This window comes from Argiope bruennichi, chromosome 4 (assembly GCF_947563725.1).
Source record: "Argiope bruennichi chromosome 4, qqArgBrue1.1, whole genome shotgun sequence".
NCBI classification, from domain to species: domain Eukaryota; kingdom Metazoa; phylum Arthropoda; class Arachnida; order Araneae; family Araneidae; genus Argiope; species Argiope bruennichi.
Window position 1 is genome coordinate 139,432,210 of NC_079154.1, and position 24,068 is coordinate 139,456,277.

General features: G+C 31.1%; 1 protein-coding gene across 5 annotated transcripts in view; it reads left to right on the plus strand.

The window, feature by feature from the left end:
* The window catches only part of LOC129966121 (potassium voltage-gated channel protein Shaw-like), a 468,708-nt gene that overhangs the window by 170,449 nt on the left and 274,191 nt on the right, over positions 1-24,068 (plus strand). For 4 of the 5 annotated variants that reach the window (XM_056080501.1, XM_056080499.1, XM_056080505.1 and 1 more), the window contains one exon: positions 4,840-4,912. The exons of the other annotated variant lie outside the window; for it this stretch is intronic. The gene's annotated coding sequence lies outside the window, so the exon portion shown is untranslated. The remainder of the gene's footprint in view (positions 1-4,839; positions 4,913-24,068) is intronic. 5 annotated transcript variants of the gene reach the window in all.

The following is a 24,068-nucleotide window of genomic DNA, read 5'->3' on the forward strand; positions in this document are numbered from 1 at the left end:
AGAATTTTAAAAAGTATTTTCTTGCTGACGATAAACTGATAGCAAGTTACGAGTGAGTTAGGGATCCATTTCATAAGACTCCTGAAGGACTCTCAACTGATGAGGCAGAAAAATTCATAGACTTCACGACAAGTGGCGAAACTAGAAGACAATTTAGTAATAAATCACTATTTGAATTTTGGTCAGGGGTAGAGGATGATTTTAATTGCACTAAAAACAAGGGCATATCGCATTCTATTGCCATTTTCAAAATCCTACCTTTGTGAAACTGGATTTTCTGCTGTGGCTACTTTGAAGACAAAATATAGATCTCGGCAGAACTGAGAGTGACTATTTCTAATATTAAGCCTTCCTTCGAAAAACTTTGCTCTGCAAGACAAGCCCCAGGAAGTCACTAATAATTATTAAATTTGTTTTAATTAAGTATGTTTTGATTAAATAAGTTTTGATTTAGTAAGTTGTATTACTTTGATAAGTTATTAAATATGTCGAAATGTATTTTGTTTTCTATGTGTATGTGTGTTTTCCTTTCAGTCAGTTAATCATTTTTTTAAATAATATTTTCTCTTGGATATTCTCGCCTCCCCTCTAATGTGCTCGCGCCCCCCTAGGAGGGCGCGCCCCACAGGTTGAGAACCGCTGCAATAGACTTTAAATATATGCTCCACCTTTCTAAAAGGATTTTGAAGAGAGTAGGTTTTAATGCCTACTCGAAACATTCCTTCTCTGTATGTTTATACTATACTTTTTTTTTAAATACAAATAAGACTGCTTAAGAATATTTAGTTATTCTAATATCATATTTTAATCTATCTGAAGAGAAATATTATTAGTTGCATCGTAACTTGTTAATTCGCAAATTTGACCAGTGGTCATATGACCAAAAAAACCCCACTCTTCTATTAGAGTTTGACTATCGAATTAATATGTAGTCTTTTTAACAATGAACTGATTTAATGAACGCCAAAGTTGAATCAATTGAAAGTTGAATTGGGAAAGATTGCGTGGGAAAGGCAACGAAAGAACTTTTGAATAAGCATCTCAGGTGTACCGATTTTCTAAAATCAAAAATGTTAAATGCTTTGATTCTAGCAAAAAAGATGAATGAATTGCAATAGTCCGTTCTAAAATAGTGAGCCTTCTTTATTTTCAGGGGAACTTGGCTTCAATTCTCAAATTTTCTCCAAAATGTTTGTTTTGCAACTGTATAAGTTATTTTGAGCAGAATATTTATAATTTGTTGACAAAAAATCTTTTAGTGGAAATCAATAAAAGTAATTCATTTCATTAACTTTTCAAGATGATTTCATCGACTTTCCTCCATTTGCAGGCCATTTAGTATATGAATTTTAGATTTTACATAAATTTTTTGGTTTATAGATTTTTTTTTTTTTGCCTAAAAAGACACGGAAACAAAACAAAACAAAAGTAAATGTTAAAGCTTTGCTTCTTTATTCGTTCCTATATAAATGCTCGGACATAAAAAAAGTGTACTATTTCTTTAATTAAATAGCTGAATATAAATCGTACAAGGATAAAAACAATTTTTTAGTAATAAGATAAGAACCTAAATACATACAAATATGTATCTCGATTTTATTCTGCACATTATATAAACATGTATTTATTATTATTTATAATATAGGGGAGTTAAAATTATCTTCATCGTATGATCTAAATCACTATTGGATGCGATATCCCAAATTTATTTTGGCGTTTGGCAATTCAGATAATTTTTTTTTATGTTGCTGATTTATTGGTAGTTGAATAAAGCAAAGTATGAATTAAAATTAGCTATGAGAATCCAGACCTCATACATTATTTAAAGTTGGTTTGTAACAAAGGTCAATGAATTTGAAAGTATTTTAAATTTATGCTGATTCATTACATTCTTCCCTCACCAATGGAGTAGAGTCATTGCTAATATGTTCTTTCAACATTCCATTTTTTTCTATTTGTGGATCACTGTTTGTTTTAATCAGATTTTAGTGATTGATTTTGATTTAAATATTTGAGAAGATTTTTTAGTTCAAAGAATTCCGTTCTTTAATACTTACTTTTATTGTTACGGTATATTTGCATCTAAAGTGAGATATAGTTTTTTTTAAGCACTATACTAAATGTGTTTTTTTTAAGCACTCTACCAACTCAATTGGAGGGTTTGCCCGACAATCCTTAATTCGCCTCCCACTCGTTGCCTTTTAAGACCAGGTGATCTGGCTGCAGTGTATCAGCTTCGAGAGAGCTTGATATCAACAAGGACCCGTATATGGTGAATGCTAAACCCTTTTTAGTCGAAAAAGTAATGCAAGTGGTACCCTTTGTAGTCGAAAAAGTAATGCAAGTGGTACCCTTTGTAGTCGAAAAAGTAGTGCAAAGGGTTAAATCAATCAGGATCTGTCCAAATGGAACTGGAAGATGGATTTCATATTCGGGTCTCTGGCAAGGATTCAAATTATCAAGCGCACTCCTAGTTAACTCTTAAGTAATATCAGAATGTAAATAGCGAACTTATACTTATTTCATATATATGGATTGAAGTTGTAAAATTCACCGATGTACAAAAAAGGACTCCCTCCAAATTCAATGACGGCAGGCCAAAACTCCAGAAGACTTCTCATTTTTATGAAATAAAGGGAAGGAAGTAAAGTGAATGAGGAAGACTTTGAATGTTTTTGACAATGCAATTATTATTTATTGAAATGTTTTATTCAAGCAGTATTAATTTAAAATTGGATTGATTTTGAGAAAAATATCATCTCCTATATGCAGGACTAATGCTTAAACATAATGCATGATATGCATAAAACTTTGATATATATTGCAACCATAAAACTTTGCAACCATATATCATGCAACCATAAAACTTTGATTGATATTTTGATAAAGTTAAGAAATGATTGTTTAACATACTTCCCAATAGGATGCTTAAAATTTAGTTTATTCAGATCCAAAATGTCCAACTTGAAAGAATTCTACAAACGCTACTCTTTATATCACTCTAATCCATTAACATTATAAAATTTTGAGCCCGTCAAAAAAAAAAAAAAAAAAAAAAAAAAAAATTTGAGACCAGCGTTCTAATTCTGAACTTTCAAACAATTCGAAAGTACTGCATCGTCATCTAATCCGAATCTGAATCAGATTCACCTTCTGCTGGTAGAAGGAAATGTGATGTAGAAGAAGATGAAAGACATTCCAGCATCTCCTTCTTTTGGACGAGTCATAAGGAAATTGTGTTTGACATGAAATGTCTTCTCTTCTATACAGTGAAAGCGGAGACTAATCTGTTTACGATGAAGGGTCGGTTCTAATGAAGAAAGTTGGATGCATCTGCTTCCCATCACGCGGGAGCCGTAAATGTTCACTCAACTGGATTAAAGTAAGACCCGGTTGTGATTTAGATCGGGTTGCTGCGCTCGCCCTTAATGTGACTTGAAGGTGAGGCGACTCGTTCAAAAGCAACCTCGCTGAACCAAGCAGATTTACATTCGGCTGAAGTGATCAGGGACAGATCCTTTGTTTCCAATTGGTAACGGATTGTCTTGTTTTCGGTTCAGGAGTAAAAATTTAAATAAAATGTTATGTATCAGATTTGAATCCTGATTTCATTTTCTTGATAACACTCCTTTTTAGTTCAGTTTTGAAAAAGAGAAGAAAAAAATGTCGGCGTGTATATGAGATTTTCGGAAATTAGAAACAATATGCAACCAGTTTTTATTATTTGAAGTGTCGTTTATATTCAATATCGGTATGTACAAAACGTTCAGAGAGGCTTCGAATTTTTTTTAATGTATCCTGTTAAATTACCAATGTTTTCCTATTTGATGCTTATAAACAAATAATTAAAACTGAGCCTTTATTAAATTACTTAAATTAAAAAAATTAAGTTTTGTGTCATCTGTTTTTTTTTTTCTTTGCCCCAAAATGACTACTATCCATATCATAACTAATACTTCTTGTCAAGTTTAGAAAATCTGTTCATTTCAATCAGTTTTTTTTTTTTAGTTTAATTTCAGTGCAACAATAATTGCAAATAAGAAATAGAGGATAACTCTCAAAATGTACAAAATAAGATCAACCAGAAAAGGCTTTTCAACATTATTTGGATCATGGAATTTGCAAATACAAGATTTATGGAACACAAATTTATATATTTGCAAGTTTGTTAGTTTGCTTTTGCACAAAAATTATAAGTGAATTATTTTTATTTAAAGCAATTTTTAATTATTTGTGATTGCAGATTTTCAGCTGAATTTTGATCACGGAAACAGTGGATAACTTACTGTATATATATATATATATATATATATATATATATATATATATATATATATATATATATATATATATATATATATATATATATTGGTGACTTGAATTAGAACGGTGGTGGTATATTCTAAATATTGAATTTGGAATTTTCACGTGCTTATATTTCATTCTTTACAATTATTTTTAATTTAAAACACAAAACACAATTTTAAAAAAACAGCAAAATTCTTAAAATTAGCTTCTATATCGAGGATTTAAGACAATATTACAAAGTACATAAATTTTTAAAAAAATAGAAAATCTCTAGGCCAGAGTAGGGTAAAAAAATCAAAAAAGGGTTTCAAATGTAAATGATGACCTTTAAAAATTTTGAGCTAGAAAGAATAAAATGAAATTTTCTTCATAAACATAAGAAAAATAATTTTTCCTTAAAAATAATTTTTGAGCTCAGCATAAATCTATCTGACAGGAAGCCTATTTTTCTGTTGGGCGGGAGGGGGAGGGTTAACTGCAATGAAATTTTGCCCTATTGTAATAATTAATTCGTATTTATTTTATTTTCAGGTGAGACAGAAAACATTCTCTTTTCAAATGAAGAATGGAACGTCGTAATGAGCATTAGTCTGCACATCGAATGGTAATGTCATCTGGAATTTTGGTAGCTTATTGATATGCTCATATGCAAGATATCCCAATCTGTCGCTTAGAAACTTCAAAGTTAAGTTAGGAATATAGAAACAATAATTTTCGAAATAAAGGATGCGAAACTCAAAAGATGCGAGGGGCGTTGCAGTTGTTTTTATCAATTAATCCAGTAAAAGAAAAGATATACCAGATAGAAAGTGTAACGTAGATATAATGGAATACAAATTTGCTGCTGCAGAATATTTCAATTGTATGAATTAAAAATTAACGTTTCTTGAGCTAATGACAAACATCTTAACAGAAAGTACGATGAGTAGGAAGAACTAATATTTTTAATACTTTTAAGTATTCAAGTCAGTTATCTTTCGAATTTATATATGCTTCATATGATGCTGTGCTGCGTCACTATCGTGTATCTGTTCTTCACTAAATATGTGTTAAACATGCTATCTGGTGCATCATTTTTCTTTCTTTCACCTATACTTATGTAAAAATGTCTCATCGCTCTATGCAAGCAGAAAGGCGTATCAACACATTTTGGGTCATCTTGTATACATAGCGCAATTGTAATTTTACTTTTGGCATTTAAATTTATAGAAATGTGAATATTGTAAAATGAAGAATTAATTAAATCTGTCTTCTAAAATTGCAATATATATAATTCTCTTGCAATCCTGTTGTTGAAAGTGATTAATTAACTGTCGGTAAAGTATAGTATTTCAGTGTTTCTTTTGCATTTGCCATGCAGTCTGCAATAACTATTTCGCTTCTGAAATATAACTTTACTAATCTTTTTGATCTTTAATTATCTTTATGATATCTTGATTCTTGTTCTTAATTATTTCCCCCTTTGAGATGTGTAGATTTGTTGCCAGAGAAAAAAAACAAAAACAGAATCAGTAATTCGTTAAAAAAACAAAACAAAAAAAAACACAGATCTTTTTTTAAAAAAGTAAGAAAAGGGAGGAAACCTTTTACATCTAAAAGTTATCTTTGAAATGTTATTTATAAGTGTCAAAATGGCATTTTTTAACCATAAACATTTGTGTTGAGTTTCGAAGTAAAGCTGTTTTTAAGTAAAACTTCATTCAAATTATCAGTCAACAAGCTACGAATTAGATATATGAAACAAAGCAGATAAATTATGGTTAAAATTGAACAATTAAGAAACAACTATTATTAAGAACAATAAGAAACACCAAACGTGTTTTATTATACTTCTTGAGAGTGACTTTTGATCGTAAGAAATAATAGGCATATCTTCATATTAGAATTTCCTTGAATTTTTTACAACACTCTTTTGGCGCCTGTTTTTCTTATTTATGTGAATGATAACCACAGTTGACGATTCTGCCGCGTCTCGAAGGCATTCGAAAATACTGAATGACCGTAACAGCAATGGTGGGAAATATGGTTAAGTCTTAAGGATGATCACCGTCTATGGCACAACCTCTTAGCTAGAAGGCACATTAAATCGTTAGTCGGGATAGCCAATCTCACACCTACTAGGATAGTGAGAGCCAACCGTCCTATTGGAAACTTCTTATTCTCATTTTGAAGGTACCCTTAAGGTGTATATCATACCCGGAAGTATTCATGAATATGCACATGGTTCTATTTTTGATTCTATTTAGCATTTTTTTTAAAAATCTGCATTTGGTAATGATTTTTTTTTTCTGTTTGTAGGTCATCATTTGTTTCAACCCAAGTTTAATGATTAGTTTTAATTTAAAAGTTAATAAATAATATATAGTTAGGGAATCGCACAATTCACATTTTTAATACTGGGTTGCAGCAATGGTTAATGCTAATATTTCATTTCAGCATTATTTTTATTTGTAATTGGCATTGAATTCCTTGGAAACATGAATTTCAGTGTTTTCGGAATCGGATTCTATCGTAGCTAAGATCGATTCATTTGCTTTTATGTAATGATTATATAGTGTCTTTAATATCTCAAGTATTTTTTTTTTGCATAAATTTATTCATTTATTGTTCTTTTAATTATTTTTCTCGGTGATTATGCTTGTTAGAATTCATTATTTATAGAAATTCCAGCTCTTTGTTCCAAGCATGAACTGTTTCTGATTTCTTTCTATCAGTTGTTCACTACAATCAACCCTCGTTTAACGAGCATAACGATTGATTCGCTAAACGAGCAAAACAAAATAGAAAGTGATTTGCTTTCGCAGAATGAATGAACGAGGAGACACCGCGGTGCCACATGCTGGATTGACCTGTATAGGTCTGTGTTTAACGCTTGTTTCAAGAGAATTTTACATTTACATGACAGATGTTTTGGTCGAATGGCGTTGTCGAGAATGACTCCAAAGAGTTTGAACTAGTGCCTATAGAGCCTTAATCAATGAGATTTTGTCTCTGCCCAAGATTATGGAATATCAATGACATCGATGAACACAGCTAGAGCTACCGAAGAGCTTATGAATTCTGAAAGCCTGCAAAGTTACTGCATGACACGTTGCGAAGCACGCAAAGTAAGGCAGTAACTATGCTCATTCGTGTCGTGAACTCCGAAACGCAGCCAAAGGTGAACGTCTTTAGATGATTTTCTTGTACAAGAAAGTATGCGCAACTGAATTGTTATGAATTTTATTTCTTTTCAGAATGGAGCACACTGTCCTATTTCGCATAGATTTCTTTGCTTTTCTTAGCGAGTGCTCGGCATTGCGAGTAAGATTCGGAAGCGAATTACGCCCGTTAAGCAATGCAATTTGTATATTAGAAGATAAGCTAAATTCTGTTACATTCACGAAAACGCATGAAGCATAAGTGCAGCATATATAGTTTTCTTTAAAAGTTTTGATTCATAATACTGAAGAATTGAAAGAACAAGAAAATTATTGCTTTTATGCTTTCAAGAATTAAAAATTTAGGCCAAGCGCCAACATATGAAATTGGCTTGGATTTTGAACTGCGGATAAATGAAATTCACAAATAATTATTTAAAAATGTAATATCGGCGAGAAACAGAAAAAGCGTTTATCACCAATTGAAACTGAATGAGGAAGAAAAATATCCATATCCAGCGGAATACGCATAGATAATTTATTTTCATTTTTTCCCATCTAATGGATAGGGACAATGTAAAATGTGGTTAATATTTGGACAGGAAATGAAATTCGAATACACCCGTATAAGCTGATACGCATTATAAAACATGTATATTGTAGTGAATGACAACTCACTTGGCATTAAGAAGAAAGATTCTCAATACGTCATAACGTTCAGTCAAAGTTTCCTGAATTGGACCATGGTGTGTTTAAAATTAACAAATACATGTCAGTAGGCTTTTCTTTTTATCAAAATATAATTCTTTTTGAAAGTAATAAAAATTTAGTGTATGAAACGGAATTCATACCATTGTGTGGTACGTTTTTCTTTAGAACAAAAATGGGCAGAAATCTTTATAACTTCATTCAATTATAATGTGTCCCTCGTAGTGTTTATGTACTTTCACCTTCAATCATAATCAACTAGAATGCTGGATTTTTTTTCTAAGACAAAGGATCATAATGGCCTGTCCTGACGAATTTCACTTATTCTATCATAGTAATTCCTCATGATACAAAATAAGGAACAGAGGCTAATCCAGCAAGCTGATAACGCGGATGACTCTCGAACTGATGAATGTCTATTTTACAGCTGACTGCCTCCTCTTATCTGCATGCCTCTATCACCCTCGGAGGCAAGTGTCGCGTGCAAATTGACCTCACGCGATGACGGGCAATTCCACAAGACAGTTTTACACCGATGCGCTTGATCATTTACTTCCATGTGGAGGAGAAGTGAGAAGGGTGGCTCCCTGCTTCACGGGAAACTGGGGACATTTTGAGATGCTTTGGAGCAAGAGGGAGAGTGGTAAATGTCTGGTTTAACTGTCAAGTTGCTAGTTCACTGGAATGTGTATGATTCCAGAAAGGATTTTCAGAATGGGTTTCTGCATGCTGAATGAGAGTCAATATGGTATGAATATGGATTTTTGGAGGGTGAGAAATACCATTCTCCATGAAAAACATAAATTATGAGCTTTAAGATGAAATGTATACATTATTGAGTTAGCATTCATAAGAAAAAAGATATCGGCATTTATAAAAAGCGATCCTTGACAAGTCAATAATTATTTTTCGTACAGTATTGTTTATAATGATTGGAACTCCAATGAAACATCTTTGTTTTCTTTTACAGAAAATGATTTTTTTATACACCAAATTTTTTTATTATTATTCATTCATTAGAAAAGGTTTCTATTCATTCAAATATCAAACTGTTTCTGAATAGGAACTTTTTTCATTACTCTGAACTAAATTCAGAATTATTCGATATTTCAAAACGAAAAAAGAAAAACAGTTGACAATGGAAAAAAGAATATAAAAATGTTACGAAAATGAAATCTCAGTGTTTTCTATTTATCTGATCTTCTTTGACCTTCATCATTTCTTTCCATCTTAGATTCATGCCATCAAACAGCTTTGTGTTGTTTCCTGGTAGATACTAAGCCATTTTTGATCCTTTCAAAAATGTCGATTTTTATATTTTCAGTCTTCGAAAAGCCATTTCTAATTTCAAGTTGACTTTACATTTTCTATGTGATTAAAGTTTTGGTTTTGTGATCGCCAATTCAAAAAAATGTGAATTTGAGAAATACATTTTAGCAAGTTTTTATTAAGTGTAACAACTATTATATTGCTGAAAGATATCACATCGACCTAAGCGTCAATGTGTCGTAGGTTTCTTCAGAATATGAGGATTGGATATGGATGTATTTCCATATGGACGTTGCACTGGTTTTCACGAAAAATTAGAATGCAAATTATCTTCCATAAAGTGTTTGAATCCAAGTAAGAGAAACAGAGAGCCTATTTCACTGAAATATACATTAAAGATTTAAAATTGTGAATCTTAAAAGAAGATGTAGTAATTAGAACAAGAAATATTTCACCACTACAATAAATACAAATTATGTCATAACAGGAGTGCTGCTCACTTAAAAACATAACGGCAACTCATTTTTACTTTTCTTTCATTCAAAATGAATGAAAAGAAATGCATAAGTATCAGAGAATGAGTTTCAAATGTGAAATTTATTTATTAGAAGCACTCAAATGGAATGCTAAAATTAATGAGTTTTAATGCATTCATTTTAGAGTTCGTCCTAAAGATTTCAAATGAACTCTTAAGCATCCTATTTTATGCCATGAGCATGAAAAATGACTTGGCTAATAATAATGTCCCTAAACGCTGGATCTAGCTCAGAATATTGGGATATGTAATGTCTTTAGTTTTTATTTAACGAATTTTCTGTTTACGTTTAGCGCGCATTTCATTTTACAATTGTCTATTTTTTAACGTTTGATAACACGCACCTCTACCACCCGTGTCTTGAGGTTTCTCAATTCACCCACAAATGACTCAATGCTATTAGCACAGACTCAATGTGGTAATAAATTTCGGGATTCGAGTCTTCTTAAATTTTAATATATTGAATAAATGAATCTTTTAGCATTTCTCTGTCTTGGTCTTGTAGAGAATTTTCTGTCTACAGTGGATTCTTGGTTTAAATATTGATATAATATTTTCTCTGAGGCAGAAAGGAATTCAGTGCTAAGGTATAGAGAAAAAAAACGAAAATTGCATTTTTGCTGCATACTTATGAAAGGAAGGGACGAAAAGATTGGAGTAAGGAATGGGCTTTATTCAGATATCAACATGGACATCTCTCCTTAAGGTAATGGCAGATCCGTGATGAACGAGTCAAAGTCTTTATTGGTAACATTTAGAGTTTGGTTTAGACCTCATCGGAGAACTGCCCGTAATAACCAGTAAAGAGAGGCCTCGCCTGCAGAGTTGCAGCGTTAGGATAAGAAACCAGAATACTGCTTCAACAAAAAAGCTACACTCATATATCATTTATCAAATCTTACTGAGGTCGTCGTTCTTATAATGGTTGAGATAGTGCAGTAATGCAGAAGTTTTCGGTTGCAAACAAACTATAAACTCGATTTTCACCCTTGGTCCTCTCTATTGTTTCGTTTACCCTTTCCTTTTATGATGGTTTTCCGAAAACCAAAGTAAACTTTTTTCTCTCACTAAAAATACAAATATCGGCTTTTAAATAAAGTGAATTTAAATAAACGCCAAAATTAAGAAAATAAATGAAACAGAACACGGTCAAAGATTTTTGGATGAGTATGAAAATTTTATTTCTAACGACTCAAAATCAAATACAAAAATGACAATCTTTAACATTTCATCTATAAAAGGTACTTTTTAGGCATAATCGAATGGCCAGGAGATCAAATCAAAGGAAGAATGTCTTCACATGCCAGTTCTCAATACAATACTCCACTTAATATACTGCGATACTAAAATGGAATAATTCCCTTGTCAAACGGAATTTTAAAAAATCAAAGAACTAGCATTTCTTAAAACGATTAAAAAAACAGCGTCATGTGCAGGAAACGGACATAAAACAGTACAAATTTTATTAAAAGCTGAGCTCAAACGCATAACGTCTTATTATCCAACAATTTTTACATCCTTCATTCAGTTTGAAATTTTTAAAAAATGAAACATCATATTAAAAATTCATCCTGGTTTAGATTTCAACCGGAAAGAAATTAATAAATGGAAAAATTAATAACAGAACAAGAGATTTAGGAGCTTTGTTAAATAAAAATTTTGAACAACATTAATAATTAATCATTAATTCTTAAATTTAATTAATCAATGAATCTCATCACTGCTTCCAGTCCTTTTACCATCCATCATAACCACAATTACATCAGCACCTTTAGGAAGAAACCCCATCCTAATGCCATAACTTTTCCGCCTCAGTGTCTTGCTGTATATGAGATATTTATGCTTCATTTGCTAGTCGCTATTAAACTTTTTCCATCCAATTTACTGCTGTTTGCTTTCCACCCCTGTCTCAAACAGTGACGGTTTGTTCGTTATTATAGAAGAACTGTGGTACCCATTGAAATTATTTCTAAAAGTTGCGTTTTTTATTTGTATTCTTACTTTCTCACCTTGAGAATTCGGTGTTATTTGCTGATTTTTTCACTTTGGGATTTCAATTATCAACAAAAATGGGAACACAATGAACTTAAAAATAAGACAACAAACGAATCAACAACAAGTGAAATAAACATCAAGGATCTTCGTCGAGCAGGCGGTGTAGCAGATCCGTCCTAGTCGAATGATTATCTGAAGATCCAAGCAAACTTTCTTCTGTTTCATTTAAAAGCATTATAGCTGGTTTGTTGCTTGGTTAGGTGATCCCATATTTTCCTCTTTCTCACTTTTCCTCACGCCTTCCTTCCATATTTTTTAAAACAGCATTGGTTGTTTACGAGTTTTAATTTCTATTCTCGATGCCTTGTCGGAGACATATCTGATAATGGTGGTTATAATTAAAGTTCCACTTTGAAATTGTCATAAAAGGAAAATTATTAGACCGAATGTTATCAAACTTGGTAATACTTTAAAGGAAAACATCAGTAGCTCTTAGTAATAGCTCTCAACAGTAGCTCTTAGCGTATCAGAAGGAATGTTACGCATAAAGTCGGTGTATTACATCTTTCAGTTCCGCCAAATTGTTTAGATTATCACCATAAACAGTGCATTTGAGATAAGACACACTGGAATGCTTTGTAACACGTTTCAGTAACGATTAAATGCCTTTTAAAATTATGTCTTCATGTCCTATTTTGCTTAGCAATATTTATACAGAGTTTTTGAAATTTTTTTGCATAAAAGAAATTTCCACGACCTTCTTTAAATCATTACCAAGTTTAGTAACGTTTGGTCCAGTAGTTTTTCTATTATGACCATTTCAAAATAGAACTTTAATTATAACCACCCTGTATTTTATAAAATATTATTCAAGTGAAAATTTTTAATAAATATGTTATTGATTTTATATTAAAAAAACGATGAAAGTTGTGCATAATTTATTGCATATTTTATTCGCTGACCATTTTTGGACGAACTAACTGAATGGAGATGAAAGTGTATGTGCGTGTGTGATGGGAGATTTCTGGCACTTTTATCATCATTTCAACATTTATACAATTTTCTATTGACGAAGCTAGCAAATTTTATAGTATATATAGGCTATTTAACACATTTTCAATGCTACGAATTACATAGCTAATTTTAAAATGTAAAATATTAGGTTACTTATAGACAAACTAACTTTTTTAAAAATGCAATTTTTAAATAAATAATTATTGCTGCAATGCTACTTTCTAACCTGATGAGCCGCCTCTTGTTTTAGAATTGTAATTCCTTCGAAAGTTTTTTGAAAAATCAAAGCGCTTTTACAAATTTTTATAGGTCTTTTTTTATTTGAATATGGCTGATGAAGCCTGAATTTTTTATTCCTAACCTTAGAATTGTAGTCTTCATTTGCATTTGTTTTCAGTTTTCGAGCTCTCTTGTGTTCGATGGATTCTGTCATGCCCATACAGTTTTCTTCAATCGATCATTTTTACATTCTTTCACTAAATTTTGTTCTATTACCCTATTGCTTTTTATTTCAAATCATGGCGACATAGAACAATTGAGTTCCTTAAGTATTCACGTTGGCTTGACTGTACTTACTCCCTTTATTATAATCTTCAGGAGCAGCCACTAAAATAATTATGAATTGCTAAGATGCACTCTCTAACAAGTGTTAATAACTAAAACTTAGGATTTATTTAAAGAGGACAAACAAAAAGAAAATGATAACTTTACGAAAGAACTTTTAACTATTTGTCCTGTTTAATAAGTTGTTTTGTTTGATATGTGTGAACATTATATGATGGATAATTAATATTACGTCACTCCTTGCTCACTTGTTTTAGCTCATCTTTACGGATTAAATTTTTTACTTGAAAGCTTGCAAAAAACATTAACGCAGCTAAATCAGGCAGTACGGATGAATAATTGATTAGACGTACAAGCAATGTTTGATAAACCTTACTTTTTAAAAATAAGAAACGGAACAGAGAAGTATAAAAATGAAATAGCTTTCATTATTATTTTAACTATGCAATATCAAAGAACATAAAGCAGAATGTAATGAATAATGAATTTTATTTTAGTGCACAGAACTGTAGAAATTCTTTGTCAAAAATCCAAATACCAAAACCAAATCTTAGAAGAAAGAGTCGTTGGAGTATCATAGATATGTCGATTAAATGTCTTTAATGGTAGAAGTAGTTAAAATGCTCAATGTGCGCTGGTTCAAATAAGATGAAAACACCTCTTAACGTTTCAGTTCTGTCTCAGGATGAATTAAAGGCTCAATTTTAATTATAAATAATTAACCTATGTTAAAAAAACAGCATTTATAAACTAATTTTTTTAAAAAAAAATAAGTTATTATCCTATGTTAGAAAAGTTAATTATAGTTGAAATTAATAATTATTATTATCTAAATTTATTTTACATAAAAAAAGATGACGAACCCTTTTCAAATTTTGAAAAAAGTGGCTTGCCTTCTTTTATAAGTTGAAGAAGTCCATATTTTCTCCTATTTTAATCCTTTAGAAAACGGTGCTTTTTGAAAAAAAAAAAAAAAAAACTATGTTTGAGTTAAACTGCTTGACAATCGCTTACTCGATAGATTTGAATAGTTCCGTTTAATATTTATCAATAGGTAAATCACATTAAAAAGTTTAATTGGATTTAATTTTTAAAAAAATCAAATTTACGAAAAATTAACTATTTCAACGTATTCTGTTCATAGAATAGAATTTTCTTAATATGATCGATGTTAAAGAATCATTCTAAATATAAATTAGTTAAAATCATTGGAAAAAATTTTTTGCACTCTCCAGTACTTTTCAATAAATTGCAATTAATTATTTTATTGCCTCTCGCAGTTTTCTCATTTTTTTTAAATTTTTTTAATTTTGTTATTGTTATTATTTATTTAATTTGAAAATAAAATTCCACCTTTCCACTCCAGTATCCCTGATTGCATAATTGAATACTATGCAGCATTCCAAATCTGACATTCACAAAATCGCTTTAGTTCAAATCGCATGTCCAGTCGTAATGTAAAATATTTATTATAATATATCAAAAGCTAACAGAAAGGAGGTCTTATATATTTAAGCCATATTGATGAGAAGAAGGGAGAAAACGGTAAAATATAAAATGTAAAAATTCTAGGTGAAAAAACCGTGGTCCGTAGCTAGTGTCAGTTTTTTTAAATGCTATGTTCGCAAAGAAATGCGCACATTATTTATTTTAAAGGAAACTCTTATAAAGCAAAGGGGGGAAATGACAACATAAAATGAACAAGCGATAAAAATACAGATCTAAAATATCTGTATAAACATCTGCGCAGATCAAAAGGTCGGAGGATACAAAATGTGCCACCTTTCTATTCTTTGTGTTTCAAAGGATGTTTACAGCGTAATTATATTCTGTTTGTTACTACAGTCACATGCACAAAATTCAAGGATATTTTGTTATGATTTCTATATGGTTACTTAGGTGGGGGGATGTTGTATTCCTTTTATGTAATGGACATAGTTTGTTAATTTTTTTTTTTTAAGTTGCTATTTATCTTTGTGATTTAATGTTTATATTTCTCATGAAAATCGTAATTCACTCACTGAATTTAATTGAATTGTATCTTTAAAATGAAAATTTTGTTTTATTTTCTTGAATAATGAGTTATTTTAAAATTGGTTTTAATTTAAGATGACTACCATTTATAAAAATACTCAAGCAACAGATACATGTATCATTTTGATGTTGCCAAGAGGGGTTTAAAGAGAAAGAAAAAAATCTTTTTAGTTTTGTGCGATTTTAATTTGAAATTTTTATCGTAACAATAGAAAATATACTGTTACAAAATTACCCCACTTCTGACACCAAATGTTACAAAATTTTTCCTCTACAAATACCGCTAATCAATCGCAACACATTTAATCGCTTGTTCAGCAGCTTGCTTGCTGTCTAATCCTCTCCAAACTTCTGGGTCTCGAATGCTTGCTTTTTTTTTATAATCTTCCCACAGGAAGTGATGTCATTTACAGGAAGTGGCGTAATCTTGGGAAAGTCCCAGAACTTTCTCCAAGTTTCAAGGAAAAAATTGGTCTCGGTGATATAATGTTGGGACCATCTGGAGTCTTCTAGAAAATTCCTTTCGTCGCCAAAGTCGCTAACATTTCTCGCCAAGGTCGGCATGTCAGGGATATGTTTTTATCACTTCGTAATAATACATTTATATAGTGAAGTATTTTCACACCCATTTCTTGAATAAATTAAGAAATGCTTGCTTGTTTAGAAATTATTTCATTAACCTTCTTTAGTAAATTTTTGATTTTAATTTAATTAGATTTAATTACATTTTGTGAATTAATTAGAAATTTTGTCGCAGTGCATTAATATTAAAATTTTAACCGAAAACTTTTGTTTCTAAGGATTTATTTTAGTCAGAGTACTTTTAGATAATCTGCATTTAATTCTTAGGTCATTTTTAGGACATATGTTTGATTCCAAATTAAAGTAATTGAACAGATAAAGTTGACTGCACATGAAAAAATTACGTGAGATCATATTGGATGATAATGACGTCATAAAGACTTATGCATGTTAGGGATATGCTTGAAGTGATAAAATATTGAATACTAGCGTCCAATATATTTTTTTAATTAAATCGTTTAATTTTAAATATAATTGAAGTGGCGTATTCAGAATGGGTGCAAAAGAATATATACAACCTCCAAGATTTGCTATTGATATCCAGATATTTTAAGATGATAATTCTTTTACCATACTATTATAGATGTAAACTTTAAAAGAGTGAACTTTTTTTCTCTTCATGGTTACATTTTTGTTTTGTTTTTTTGTCATAAAGAGAATAATTTTATTTTGTCTAAACCAGTTCCTGGGGAAGTTTTTGCTGTTTCTGAAAAAAAACCACAAGTTAAATGCTCATTGAATAGGAAAGGGAAGAGGTATACATATCTATAGAATATGTTCTCTTCCCGAATAGTTTCCTGGTGAAGAATGCCAGAAGGCATTCTTTACACCCACACAGTGATCTATGAGTATCTAAAATATGTCTGAAAGTACCTATCTCAGCGTATCAGTGAATAGCCCATGAACAGAAATCTCTTCTTCAATAAACAGGGATCAGGAAATCTATGTCGGTCTATTTTCCTATATAGAAGTTGTACTGTTATTAATTTTATGACTTTAAATTTGTTTAAATATTTGTATTCATTTTTCAATTTAACAAAGGGTAAGAGGGAAGGAGAGTCACTTTTAAATTATCTGCACCATGGCGAAAAAAATCCGAATATCAGTTTGAAGCAGAAAATAGTATATTAAAAACAGCAAAATAGTAAAAAAAAATCACCGATATGAATTGGAAACGAAAATACAAGTACAGAGTTTCAGAATTCATTGTTATTCAGAAATTGCTCAAATTGATACAAGACTGATCAAATTATGTCACTCTTAAGCTTAACTGAAAAAGAAAAAATAATTTTTCTCGGGAAATGCTAAATGCAATGCATATAGGCTTCCAAGATCTTCATTTGATAATGAAAAACTGAAGAGGAAATTTTGCTTTTATATACTGTTAGTCTAATTGCTTCCTATACTCATGGCTTTCTAATTTGAAAATTGAAAATGAAATGTTTGTAATGAAATGTCAATGTAAATATTGAGTAGTTTTTGTTAAGGAAAATGCCATCAAATCCAACAGTTGAAGATTGGGACAATCAGATAAGCAGCGTTTTCATTTCTAGCCCAAATCGACAGAGAAACTTCACGAGCATTAAAAAAAAAAAGAAAAATGTCACGCACATTCTTTGTCAAATGCTGACAACTTAAGGAACTGCAACAGCGCCTCAAGAAGCAGCAATAGATTTTATTCATACTATCAATGCTTTATATGCAAAAGAAAATAGGGTGGAGGGGGGGTGTAGTTCTATTATAGACACAACAATACAACAGAAATGGACTGCCTTTAAAAGGGCATCGTGATTATGGCCATGTCAACGGAACAGACGGAATATTTTTTGAAAAAAAAAACCTTCAAGTTACTTGAAATCGAGGAGGATCCAGCGCATTTGGAATTTCTGTTATTTGCTTAAATTCTAAATCCACATAGGAGTTGAAAAGCTGAAATAGTTTTATCATATATCCCCTTATCATATATCATATCATCAAATATATCACCTAAAATACGAAATGAAATTATGCTTGCTTACTAATTAATTTTCAAAAAATTATTAATAATTAACAATTTTTTTCCCATTTCGGAGCATGAAACCGCCCATGTCTCTTGATAGAGCGAGTCTCTTCACGTGCAAAATTTGTAGAAAGTGAGGGTGACAAATCTTTACTAGTTGATTAAATTGTACCAATAATTTCAACACGTGGGGAAAATCTAGCAAATATAATTTTGAATCCTTAGGTTTTGATTTAAAGTAAATAAGAGATGAGGGGTGTGATGACACTCCTGCCATGTGAGGAAGGCTACGATATGCAAGTCAAAATAAAAGAAGAAATCTCATCAGCATTATATGCACGCTCCTTATTCTCAAACTTCGATTATTTCACACTTTGATTGAGGTAGATGCTCATCATTGCATCGAGTCATTCAAAAACGTTATTCATTCACGATATTTTTAAAAGAAATAGAGTTTGTAGGAGAGCAACAGTTTGAAGGAAAGAAGCACTGTACAACTGTCCTGAGCTTTGGAGAATGAATCATGACATGAATTCATTATGGATGCTTTATCCTTTGGTTCATGCTCTTGAATGAGTGGAAAAGTGCCCTGATAGGAATTCGTCTGCTGAGGCTCCTTTAAATTTATTGAGATTATTTTTAATTCATTCCAATTGCCGATTTTGTCATTTTTTTTATAAACCTTAAATTGTTAAATGGGAGAAATTAGACTAATACAAAGAAATTAGAAATTACGGTATTCATGACAATATGCATATTCCACAAAAATTTAATTTTGGGGTGCAAGATTATATATTTCAATCGCTTTCAAAACTAGTTATCATAACTTAATTTTGGAACATATACTGTCAATGAATAGTTGGACATTAGATCTGGGGACACGGCAGTACCCCCGCCAAGTCGAGCAAAAACAAGCGGCACGCCGTAACATCCTTTTCTCGAAGCAGTTCAGGTCATTTTTGACCCCCTATAACTTCGTTGTGAATAAAACTAGAAGCCTGAATTTTCAGAATCCAAGCAGCCATTATATAAATACGGTATGTTTCAAATTTCATTACATTTGAACCAGTAGTTTAAGAATTATAAATAGTCAAAATTTGTGAATTTTGTCACTGACTGACTCACTGACCGATCATCAAAACTCTAAGACACTTGTAGCAGACATAGAAGCTTTAAATTTAGAATACAATTAGTGTTTAGTGTATAAATCAAGGAAAAACTAAAATATTCGTGTAATAATGGACAGATCGATAAATTTCTCGAAGTTTCGAGCATTATCTATTTCATCGCCAAGTCGCCAAATGGTCGCCAAGTTTGTCACCAAGCTCTGGGATCAATAGCTCGGCATCCGAAAGCATTCAAAACAGATTAATGTAAAACGGTCTTTCTTATGATGACACTATTCTCGCTGGGAAGCAAAATTACATGCTTGTAACAATATCTAATTTGAAATAATTCAATTTGAAGCTGTGGAAGCTGCAAACGCAATGGGGACTTTCAGAGAATCAATCTGGTAGAAGAAAAGTAAAATGATCTTCAAAGTATGATCACAAAACTTAATGCCGATCAAAAAAGAGTCTTCGATATGATCACAAATAAAATGGACACAACTGATAATAACGCTGACGTTTTACGCTGTCTTGTAAGTGGAACTGGGGGCACTAAAAAGAGCTTTTTAATAAAAACTCTGAAAGTTTGGGTTAAGACGTATTTGAAAAAAAAAAAGTGGCAGTTAGTGCTCCAACAGGAATAGCTGCATTCAATGTGAATGGATTGACTATACATAGACTATTGCAGCTGCCTGTAGAACACAAGCAAACACCGAAGTACAAGCCACTTTCTGATGAAGTGCTCCAAGTTCTGAGATCAGATTTGAAAGAAGTAGTGTTGTTTATCATAGACGAAGTGTCGATGATATCAAATGTTACTTTAACATATATTCATTTACGCTTATCTGAAATATTCGACACAAGTGATGATCAGAATGGGTGGTTTGGAAAAAAAACATCTTGTACTTTTCGGAGATCTCTTACAGCTTCCGCCGGTAAGAGAAAAGTCACCTTTTAAAAAACTATCAACTGCTGAAACTAACAAATTGTTAGGTTCCTTCAGTATACCGAATCTGTCGATTGAACTGTTCATATACGACGGACTTACAATTAACATGCGACAGCTCAATGATTCTAACTTTGTTGAAATGCTAAATAGAATAAGATTAGGTGTGACTACAGAAAAAGACCGCGACTTACTCTCGATTAGATTAATAACTCTCAAATCCAAATAAAATGAAAACAGATTAATTGAAATAATTGAACACCTCTTGAAACTTCCTGATGATACCGTTTGCTTATTATCTAAAAAAAACGTGTGTCAACAATTAAATACTGCAATGCTTAAATCTCTTCCACATCCCGAAATAAAACTTACAGCTGTAGATAGCATAGATTGCCCATGATACCTAACAAAAAGAGCTCGTGAATGCATAAAAATATATGAAGACGATGCTTCTAAGACTGCAGGCCTCGAAGAGAACATAATTATAAAAATAGGAGCAAAAGTGATGTTAAGGCGAAATATTGACGTCTAAATAGATTGACTTGGCAATCGCACTAAACAATTTAATTTAATATAATATGTTAATGTAATCTAATTTAATGTAAAGATACATTGTGATTTCATGCGATGGGGTCTCATCCCGATGTTACCGAGAAGCCAAGTCAATCTATGCGATGGCCAAGTCAATCTATTTATTTTAACCATAAAAGATTTTTAATATTGATATGGTTACTATAAGATGTTTTTAAGTTAGCTAATTAAGTAATATCTTAAAACAGAAGCACCCTTAAGTAGGGACTGAATAAATTGAGCGACTTGGTATTAAATGGATCTCGCAACTTTTTACGATAGAAGAACTGAGTTGCGAGACTTGGTTTTTTTACAAGTTATGTTTTTGATGGCATTTCCTTTTTTTTCCCCATTGCAGATTTATCTGTACACAGAAACCAGAAAAAAGCGGAAAGCATTATGGAAGAAAAAGTTAATTAAAATTCTTAGTACAGTGAACAAAATCTTTATAATAAAACAGAGAGATAATGTATGGAATAATAATCTCTAAAATTAAAAGAAAAAAAGCAAAAAACAAATTCGAATTTCTAGTCCGAAGCACTGAAGCGTTACCTAAGTTCTAGCGTAAGCACTAAAGCGTGATCGGAGAGCTCTTTTCCGTCTTCGTCTGAGCTTCTTCGTGTAAGGATTCTGGTATCACACAATTTTGAAACCTCTTATCTTAATAAGTACCTGCTATCCAAGAAGTAAAATGCCAATTTAAAAGCTGTAAGACCAATGGAATGTTGCATAATGATTTTCTCATTACATTAGTCAAATATTATCAGATTAGCATTGCATTTTCATTATGAAATCTTTAAGTCCTTTCTAGTCTTTATATAGCGTATGTACTCTTGGATGCAATGGATCTCAAGATAACCTTTAGCTTCTCCATGTTGAAGAAATTAATCTAGATAAGCAGCATCGGAAACTCGAATTGACGGATGACCACATCCGAAAAACTTGTTAATTTCCAGGAAAGGAAGTATCAGGATCCAAATTTTCGATTTCCCAGTTTAACGAAGCAGCCGGATTTTCCCACCCAGCATATCCTGCCCCTGGCCGGATCCTCATAAACGAATTCGCACCATCTCGGATTGAATTAGTGTCTGGAACCAACTCTAGGAAACTCCAGCTGGAGGCTACGTTTTAGCTCTGCCATGTTGAATCGTAATAGCGCTGGCTTTTGAGGAAAGGAAGTTTAAGGGAAAAGGAATTTGATATGAGTCTAGAACAAGAAACAAGTTCATTTGGGGAGGAATTTATATTTAATAAGGAGGTCTGCTCTAGCCTCTTTTATTTTTTGCATTTCCATTACGCCGTTTTTATATGATTATGCAGTTCCATTAAAAGGTGCTTGAAGTTTGATGCATTGATATCTTTAAAGGCTACTTAATTCTTTAGATGTCTTTCGGCATTTTTATAAAATTGTATCGACATTTCCAATACTTATTTCTATGTATTTTAACTATTTTAATAATTAATAATAATGCTGATGGCATCATTATTGATCTAATAATAATTGAAATGGAATCAATTCAACAATCATTGAATAATCCACCATATTATCAAATTAATAATTATACTGATGACTATAAATTTTATTCTAATGAAATCATTCTTGACTGAAAAGGAAATTTAACATGATCAATCCAAAAAAGGTTCATCCAAATGAATGGCAAACTGCTTTTTATGCATAAAACTGGATAAATTCGGAATAAATGTAATGATGTATGAATTTTTAAAAAATTTACTCTTTATCATTTATTTCTAAAATTAAATCTTAACCGCAATTCAAAATTTTTTTTGTATTCAATATACAAACTGAAGGAATAATGAAGTAAAAAAAAGAACAATATGATCATTCCATACTTTATGATTATACAATTAACAGTGAGGCAGCAAATACTAAAAAAACAAACTCAAAGGGTTGTTTGTTTTTTTTTCGTCATTAGAAAAAAATCTATATTATTTAAATAATTTTTAACATGAAGATTATCTCGCATTTTACATGAGTTAAATTTGAAACAAGCAAAACGCCCGAGCTCTACTCTTAGATTCCTTCTAACAAAAAAAAATATCCTTTAAGATTTAGTAAATTTCTAATCCTGTTCTTTCCGTTAATCTAATTCTAACCCTTACAAAACATGTTTTGGTTAACATATTACCCTAAAGCGTGAAAAAAAAATAAAGTAGAAAGACTTTTATTCAAAAAAGGCAATTTTTGAAACAAGTATTAGAAAATACATACTAAATATATTGGCGAAAAAAAATGACTTTTGTATTTAAATTTTTTATAGGAATTCTCTTTTAATTACAGATCTCAATTTGTTCAAAATTTTTCATGCTTCCTTTCCTAAGAAAGGTTTTAAAACAACTTGTTTCTAAACATGATCTTCAAAATTCAGGATTCAAATACATGACATTTTCTTTCATAAGTCAAAATATTCAGAAAGTTTTCTTAACAAGTTATAGATTTTTATGAATAAGAAATGTCCACAATACGAAGAAAGAAAAAAACCACCAATTAAAATTTTCAAGTACTATCGAAAATTCGAATCAATTTTGATACAAAAGGTTCTTCAGTTACGCACGTCTTACCAAAGTTATCATTTGGATGTTTTTCTTTGTCTCTCCGAGATTTGAGTGTTAGTATTTTTTATTTATATTTTCAAAAATTTATGATGGTAATGCATAGTGATTTTAGTTATATTTTAAAAATAAAATGTCATTTTCTTAAAAGTGTAGAATGACTACCATAGAAAAATGGGAATGAAAAAAAATTCCGCTGAAGAATATATCATTTTTTTACCACTCTTTGAATCCTTTATCAATAAAATGTACTTGAAGAAATGATATCGGTTCTCTTCCTTCTTTTTTCTATGCTTTTTAAAACCATTAAAACGTATCATTTCCGTCCATGGTTCGAATAATGGTTTACCGAATTTATCAACGCACATTTAGAAGAAAAAAAGTAATAAGAAATCTCCACGATAAAATCATTATCTAAAGGAATCAAGTAAGGGTCTTTTTACGCTTTTTCAGTTTTTGATATATTTTTTTTTTGGGGGGGGGTTCAGATTCCGTCTTTGATTTAAAATAATATTAAACCTTTGAAATCTTTTGTTTTCTTACGGAAAAAAAATTCTTTTCTTTTATTTCAAGTACAGTTTTGAAAACTACTGGCTAAGTAATGAGCTATATTCTTTTTCTAATTTTTGATTTTGAGAAATTATTTGTTTCTATCCTTTCCCTTTTATTCTATTATACAACGAAACCTCTAAAGCTAGGTTTGAAGTGATGCTGTACTGTATAA